We start from the raw sequence: 8,354 nt of genomic DNA, 5'->3' as shown, positions 1-8,354 counted from the left end.
GCTTAAATTGGCGAAGAGAAAGTCCGTCGTGGAGGAGTTTGCCAATTATAGCAGTCAGGGAGGAGAAATAAGAGCGGACTTCTACGCTGATGATGATCTTCTCAGGGTCATTCCCCGATAACAACTCCTTAACGAGGACATGAAGCTGAGAAGGAAGCCCTACACAAAGAAGAGAAATTCGTCAAAAGCCTCAATAAGGAAATGAATGGCTTTGCTCAGTTAATTAAATTATACCTCCTCCCCCTCGAGTCACTGGGGGTGGTGGAGATGTAAGGACTGTAGCTGCATCGACTGGTGGAGTTGGTCGTACAGCCGGCTCAACAGGGTCAGCCTCAACAAAAGCCCCTGTTAGGCACAAAACAGAAACATCATATTATAGTTGCATTAGTCAAGGAATTGGCTAGTCCTATAGTTAGCTTGAGAAGAGGCACGCACCTTCAAAATAACCGTTCCCGGGAGTCTGAGGGAGTACAGACTCAGGAAACATATCCTGAGGCGGCTGGCCATCGATCTGAGGAGAGTCATACATGAAGCTGAACATAGAAGTGTCCATAGGCAGGCCCTCCCCATCGAAGTCATCAATCGAAAAATCTGACATAAAAAGATATAAGGGAAGAGGAAGGAAACTATGGCCAATAGAGACAAGTTACCTCTTGAAGATGTACCTGGAATCACCGAACTGGGTCCTTCATTGACAGACTCCCCAACATGGGCGGTCTCTGCAGGCTTTTCTACCTGGTGCGGTGAGTCAGGCTCACCAGGAGATGCACAATCATCGGGACTCATCTCGCCTTCCTCACGATATCCTGCATAGGATGGGAAAGCATGAGCCAGAAGTTCTAAACGATCAAGAAAATGATCTATAGAATAGACGTTACCTCCGTCACTAACAGGATCCTCATCAGCCAAGTCCATCTCAGATGCTCGTGAATTTGCATGCGGCTTGTGGGCTAATCTTTTCCGCCTATCAGCACGGACAGCAATCGAAGGTCTTGCCCGGGTAAAAGGACGGAATTCGTCGTCACTATTGGTCGCTGTCCCTGAAATATCAAATAGTGGTCAGGAATAGCAACTTGGAAATGCAGAGAAAAAGAAAAAATAGGTGACTAACCTTGCTCCAAATCTGCCTCGTAGTCTTCAGGGTCTCCGCCTGAGGCCTCTCCAGCAGAACTAAAGGCCCTGTGACCTTCTGCATCAAGTCGGCGGGTCTTGCCCTGAGCCCTCTGTGATCGAGCACCGTCCTGGATAACACGAGAATCAAGCTGAGAGGCTTCTTCGGCCACCAACTCTTCGATAGGCTTCACACGGACAGTCTTATTAGCTGCTAGCAACCACTTGCAGCTCAGGAAAGTGAGGTTCAACTGTCGCTCAGTACCTGGGAGACTGAACCTAGCTCCAGTGCAACCAGTCACGGTCCACAACCATGCACGAAGACCGTCCACCAGACCTCCATGAGCCCGAAGCTGCTGGCGCGGGTTCCCAACATAAAGCTGGTCATAACCGAACTGGCGGGCGAATCGGCAAGGTAGATACGGCTCTATGAAGCACTGATTCCCCACCCGGAAAGTCAGGTAACCCGGCCTAATGTTCACTAGCCAATTAAAGCAGCCCATATCCAGATAAGTCCTATACTCCCTCGGCTTCTCCTCATCAATCAAACACTCGCCGTACCGGCTGGAGAACTGTGGAAAGCAAGTGGAGAATGCCCAGCACTTGTGGACTTGTAGCTGACGCCTGATATCGGGGAATCCTCGGCCCTCCCACTCACCATTCTCAAGCAACTGTAGAAAGGGGACAGACTGATCTATGGCATTCGGTATTGACATCACATCGGAACGATGAAGAACGAACCAAGCCATCAAATAAATATACGGGAGCTCTACCTTAATGGTAGGAATCTGAGTCGGTTTATCATCATCTCTCCGTGTAAAAGCACCAGAAATCTGCCGAAGCCCTCGATGAATGTTAGCAACCATCACCGGAAGAAGCGAAAGTTCCTTCTTGTAGGCAAGCTGAACTGCAGGATAGAGCACTTCCAGTGGCAGAGCGTCACCAGACTGATACGGGACCACACATTTCTTCAACCAGATGGCGAGATAACCGGCAAGGAGAGTCATCGGACGAATCGAGTGTATTACAAAGTGTATCCTCACAATTAAGGCTCAATACAAAGTGTTTGTTCTCTACAATGGATGAGAACGAATTGTAAGCTCACTCTCTAAGATACACAATCTCACAACCCAATTATACTATGAATGTAAATACAATAAGCTCAATAGGTTGTGTGTGAACAAAGAGATAATAAAAACAACTAAACTCAATATGAACACTAGCTTAATAAAAAGATAATCAAACAATATAAAATATGAAGCTAGATTGAGTTTAGAAAACTTCTCAATAGATCAAGAGTGGAAGGAGAAGAGTTGGATGCTCAAACACCAATAGATGATCTCCTCAAGCTCTTGTGGAAGTGATTCACAAAACCAAAACACTCAAATGCTTAAAAGCTTATAAACACACTTAAACCAAACATAAACCCTTGATTAAAACTTTCTTAAACTTGTTTTTATTTTCTCTTATTGTTCTTGTTAGATGGGAGAGGTAAATGCAATGGGGTATTTATAACAACCCAAGACATCAGCCAAAACCCCAAGGAAATGACCAAAAACCCAAAAACAAACAAAACAGAAAACTAGCCGTTACTGTGCAACGGCTCTCTGATAAGTCGACTTAGAGTCGACTTATGACATATACAGTTTTTGGCAGATGCTGAAAATTATGCGTATCTGGATTTGTAAAATGTTCGGTCGACCGGTGCGGTCGACCGAATACTGATACTCCTGAAAAACAGTTTTGAAAGCTGTATATCTAATTTTGAAACACTGTTTAAAAATAGCAAACAAATTTCAAAAAATGTAAAACTTTGGGGAATGATTGTAGACATGATAATAAACATGCTACAACGACTGGTTTCGAAAAAGGACTTCCCAAATGAAAAATATCATCATTTTGCAAAATAGTCCAAAACACGAAAATGTAAACATGTGAATTTTGATATTTTGGCTAAACCAACTTTTGAAACTTTACAAAATGATTTTATAGACTTGAAGAAAGATGTAAACTATTGTTATGAAGTCTATAAACAATGAATGTAGTATTTTATCAAAATACACATATAATGCACTAAAACATGATTTCATTTAACTAACTAAAATTGATATTGATGAAATCATATATATGCATATGAGTATGAAACAAAAATATGTTTTCTAATTATATTCAATTGTTTCATAGTAAAACTTGAAAACTATCAAACCAAAACATATATGTATATATATAACTATATATATACAAAAACCAAAACGTGTATGTGTGTATATGATTGAGCTTAAAGTACTAACACACATAATATAAATTCCTAAACTAAATTACCCAAGCAATGATCTTGATCTTCAATAAGCTTGACTTGGTAATCTCGCGGATGAAGCTTGAACTTGGATCTTGAACTTTGAATAGCAAGGCTTCACCGACATTCCGCCAACCTCCTTTGGATATGATCGTTGAAGCTCTATTCCGACCATCCTCCAACAACGTTGTTTGTCTATAAAACATAGGAATGCATAAACACTAGACAAACAACATTAGTAATAAATTGTTTGTTAAACATCATCAAAACAAGAAGGCCAACAATTAGTATACGAAGACAATAATTCAATATATCGAGAGTTACAACCCATAATTTATAGCCATTTTTAGTCATTTTAGCCCGTTAAATAATTTTCTAAAATTCACAATTTCTTAAGCTATAACCCACAATTTTTTGCCATTTTAACTCGTTTCGACCCCTTGGCAAACAATTTCGTGAAGGGAAAATTAACTATTTTATAAGCTAAAACCCGTGATTTTTTTTACCATTTTTAGTTATTTCAGACCAATGACAAATAATTTTACGAATGTTAAAATTCACAATTTCATGAGCTATATGCAAGATTTTTTTTCCTATTATCAGTCTTTTCGACCTATTAGCAACTAATTTTGCAAAGGCCAAAATTGAATATTTCATAAGCTAGAACCCATGATTTTTACCCATTTCCAGTCATTCAACCCATTAAAAAATAATTGTATGGATGCTAAAATTCACGATTTCATGAGCTATAACTCATTATTATTTTCTATTTTTAGCAGTTTAGACCAAATGGCAAATAATTTTACAAAGTCAAACATTTACGATTTTTTTTCTATTTTTAGTCATTTCGATCCACTGCAAATAATTTTGTGTTGGCCAAAATTTGTAATTTCTGAGCTATAACACATAATTTTTTCCATCTGTAGCTGTTTCATTCCATTGGCAAATTATTTTATCACTACAAACATTCATGATTTCATGATCTATAACCCGCTATTTTTGGCTAATTTTATTCATTCCTGTCCATTGGCAAATTATTTCGCGGTGGTCAAAATTCATGTTTTCTTGAGATACAACCAACAACGTTTTGCCATTTTTAGTTATTTTAACTCTTTGGCAAACAATTTCTTGGAGGTAAAATTCACAATTTCATGAGTTATAGCCAATGATTATTGACCATTTTTAGTTGTTTCAAATGAATAGTAAATAATTTTGTGGAGTCCAAACTTTACGATTTCATGAGCTATATAACCCATGATCTTTTATTATTTTTAGTCACTTTGACCCATAAGCAAATAATTTGTGGAGTCTAAGATTCATGATGAGCTATATCCCATAATGTTTTGTCATGGCTAACCATTTTGACCCATTAAAAAATAATTTCGCGAAAGCCAAAATTCACGATTTCTTGAGCTTTGACTCATGATATTTTCCCATTTTGAGTCAGTTTGATCCATTGACAAATTATTTCGCAGTCCAAAACTTAAGAATTCGCAAGCTACAACTCATGATTTTTGGCTATTTTTTGTCGTTCCGCTCCATTGTCCAAAGATTTCGCGGTGGCCAAAATTCACATTTTTCTAAGCTATAACTCATGACTTTTGACCATTTTTACTCATTTTGACTTATTATTAGCAAATAAATTTATGAAATCCAAACTTCATGATTTCATGAGCTATATCTCTTGATTTTTGCTAATTTCTAGTCATTTGACCTATTGTCAAATAATTTCATGGAGTCTAAAATCCATGATTACATGCATATAACTCAAGATTTTTGGCTATTTTTAGTCGCTTCGACACATAGGTAAATATTTCACAGATGCTAAAATTCATGATTTTATGAGCTATGACTTACGATTTTTAGTATTTTTAAGTCATTTCGACCTATTGACAAGTAAATTCGGGGTGGCAGAAATTCATAATTTTATGAGTTATAACCCGCGATTTTTTATATTTTTAAGCATTCCAACCTGTTGGCAAGTAATTTCGCAGAGGCCAAAATTCAAGATTTCATGAGCAATAACTCAAGATTTTTTATATTTTAAGCATTCTGACCTGTTGACAAGAAATTTCGTAGAGGCCAAAATTCAAGATTTCATGAGCAATAACTCACGATTTTTGGCCGTTTTTAGTTGTTTCGATCCATTGTCAAAAGTTTTGCAATGACCTAAATTCACGTTTTCCTGAGCTATAACCCATAATTTTTACCATGATTTCATGAGTGATACCCTTGATTTTGGTCCATTTTTAGTCAAAGCTTCGATTCATTGGCAAATAATATCATGGAGTCCAAACTTCATGAATTCATGAGTTATATTCTATAATTCTTGGCCACTTTTAGTCGTTTCGAACCATTGACAATTTTTAGTCATTTCGACACATTGACAAATATTTCATGGATGCTGAAATTCACGATTTTATGAGCTATGACTCACGATTTTTGGCATTTTTAAAGTCATTTTGACCTATTGACAAGTAATTTCGAGATGGCAGAAATTCATAATTTTATGAGTTATAACCCACAATTTTTTTATATTTTTAAGCCATTTCGACCTGTTGATAAGTAATTTCGCAGAGGCGACATTCAAGATTTCATAAGCAGCAACTCACGATTTTTGGCCATTTTTAGTCGTTTCGACCCATTGTCAAAAGTTTTGTAATGGCCTATATTCACATTTTCATGAGATATATCCCATGATTTTTACCCACGATTCCATGAGCGATACCCATGATTTTGGTCCATTTAGTCAAAGCTTTGACCCATTGGCGAATAATATCATGGAGTCCAAACTTCATGAATTCATGATTTATATTTCATAATTTTTGGTCATTTCTAGTCGTTTTTGACTATTGGTAAATAATTTCGCAGAGACTAAATTTCAATATTTCATGAGCTATACCCACGATTTTTAGCCATCTCTAATTATTTTTGCACATTGGTAAATACTTTCGCAGAGCCCAAAATTTATGATTTCATGAGTTATAACCAATGATTCTTTGTTATTTTATTAGTTTCGACCTATTGACAAATAATTCACGTAGGCCAAAGTTCACGATGTTGTGAGTCATAACCCACGATTTTTTTTACCATTTTTAGTTGTTTCAACCTATTGTTAATTAATTTTGTGGTGTCCAAAATTTATAATTTCGTGAGCTATAACCCATCGTTTTTATACATTTTTAGACATTTCAACCTGTTTACAAACAATTTCGCACAAGCACAAATTCACGATTTTGTGAGCTATAACCCATAATTTTTTATCATTTAAAGTTGTTTTGACCCATTTGTGAATAATGTCATGGAAGACAAATTTCATGATTCTCGCTATTTTTTAGTCATTTTGATACACTAGCAAATAATTTCGTAGAGGTTAAAATTCACTATTTAGAAGCTATAATCCACAAATTTTGACATTTTTTACATCGTTTTAACCCATTGACAAGTAATTTCATGAGGCCAAAATTCAAGATTTTATGAGGTATAACCCACGATTTTTGGTCATTTTAGTCGTTTTGACCCGTTCACAAATAATTTCATGGATGCTAAAATTCACAATTTCGTGAGCTATAACCCTAAAATTTTGGCCATTTTTAGTCGACCCGTTAGCAAGTAATTTGACAAAGGCTAAAATTCATAATTTTATGAGTTATAACCCATGATTTTTGGCAAATTTTTATCATTTTCACCAATTGGTAAATAATTTTCTAGAGGCCAAAATTTACTATTTGCTGAACTATAATACTTTTTTTTTCATTTTTAGTCATTTAACCATTGATTAACATATTTTATTGCATGTTTATACCCTATTTAAATAAAATTTCATGCAAATAAATTGTAATTATTGCTTTTATCTTATTTTGTAAGAAATTAAAAAAAAAAAAAAAGAGCTCAAATGAAGCTCAAAAGACCCTCAATTAAAGCCTCAAGAGAAGCCTACCTCAAGAAGTCCAAGGGAATTCAATGAAAATGGCAAAAAGTACGCAACTGAGTATCAATGGTGGCATCGATATTGGTATTAATAGTGTATTGATACTGGTATCGATATTCAGTCAACGGACGAGAAAACAGATTAAGGGCTAAAACTATTTTACTTGGGGGGGAATGTTTGATCCAAGGGTTAAGATTGATTCATATATAGCGGTAGAGAGTGAGGTTATGGATATAAAAATTTTTGTAAATCCTCTTTTAGGGATAGGAGATTGCTATTTTGTGACTTTCAAATATTGTTAAACTTTAGTTTCACAATAAAAATAAATATATTTTTCTGCTTTTTAATTTCTTTTTCTCATGAAGTCTTAAAGATTTTTCTTTGGTCTACAAGAGGGGCCAACCCTTTTCAATGCATGTGAGTATTTAATTTCTTTTCTTTTCTTTTTTTCGCTTAATTAGGATTGCATGTTTAGGAAATTAGTTTAGGTTTATTTTTAATTCATGTCTTGTCTTGCTTTGTTTAGTTTTCATGATTATTACTAGTTATTTTATTTTCTTGTCTAATGAGTTTTAGGATAGTTTTATTTACATGCTTAAATCATTATTTCATCTTTTTGCTTTTTATAATTTCTTTTCTTAGCTTTTTATTCAAGCTTTCTTTTATAATTAAATTAGACATTAAAAATAATGTGTGGCTAAATTTCTTAGCATAATTATAATAAGAGGAAGCTAGTATAACTTTGGTGGATGGAAACTTTGGAAGGGCTAATATTAATGTGTGGCTAAGAGGAAGCAAGAAATGAGGTTGTTTTTAGAAGGGCTAATATTAACGTTGAGGGTGTTTTTCAGCTAATATTAATGTTGAGGGTGTTTTCAGATTATAATTATGCTAAGAAATGAGGTTGTTTCTTAACATAAGTTTTTCAGCTAAATTTCTTAGCACAATTATTGAATTTTTTTTGTCGTTTCAAACTATAATAAATAATTTTACGGAGTCCAAACTGCACAATTTCAT

This window comes from Asparagus officinalis, unplaced genomic scaffold, assembly GCF_001876935.1.
Source record: "Asparagus officinalis unplaced genomic scaffold, Aspof.V1 AsparagusV1_Un488, whole genome shotgun sequence".
In the NCBI taxonomy this organism is placed as follows: domain Eukaryota; kingdom Viridiplantae; phylum Streptophyta; class Magnoliopsida; order Asparagales; family Asparagaceae; genus Asparagus; species Asparagus officinalis.
Note: the sequence above shows the minus strand (reverse complement) of the source record.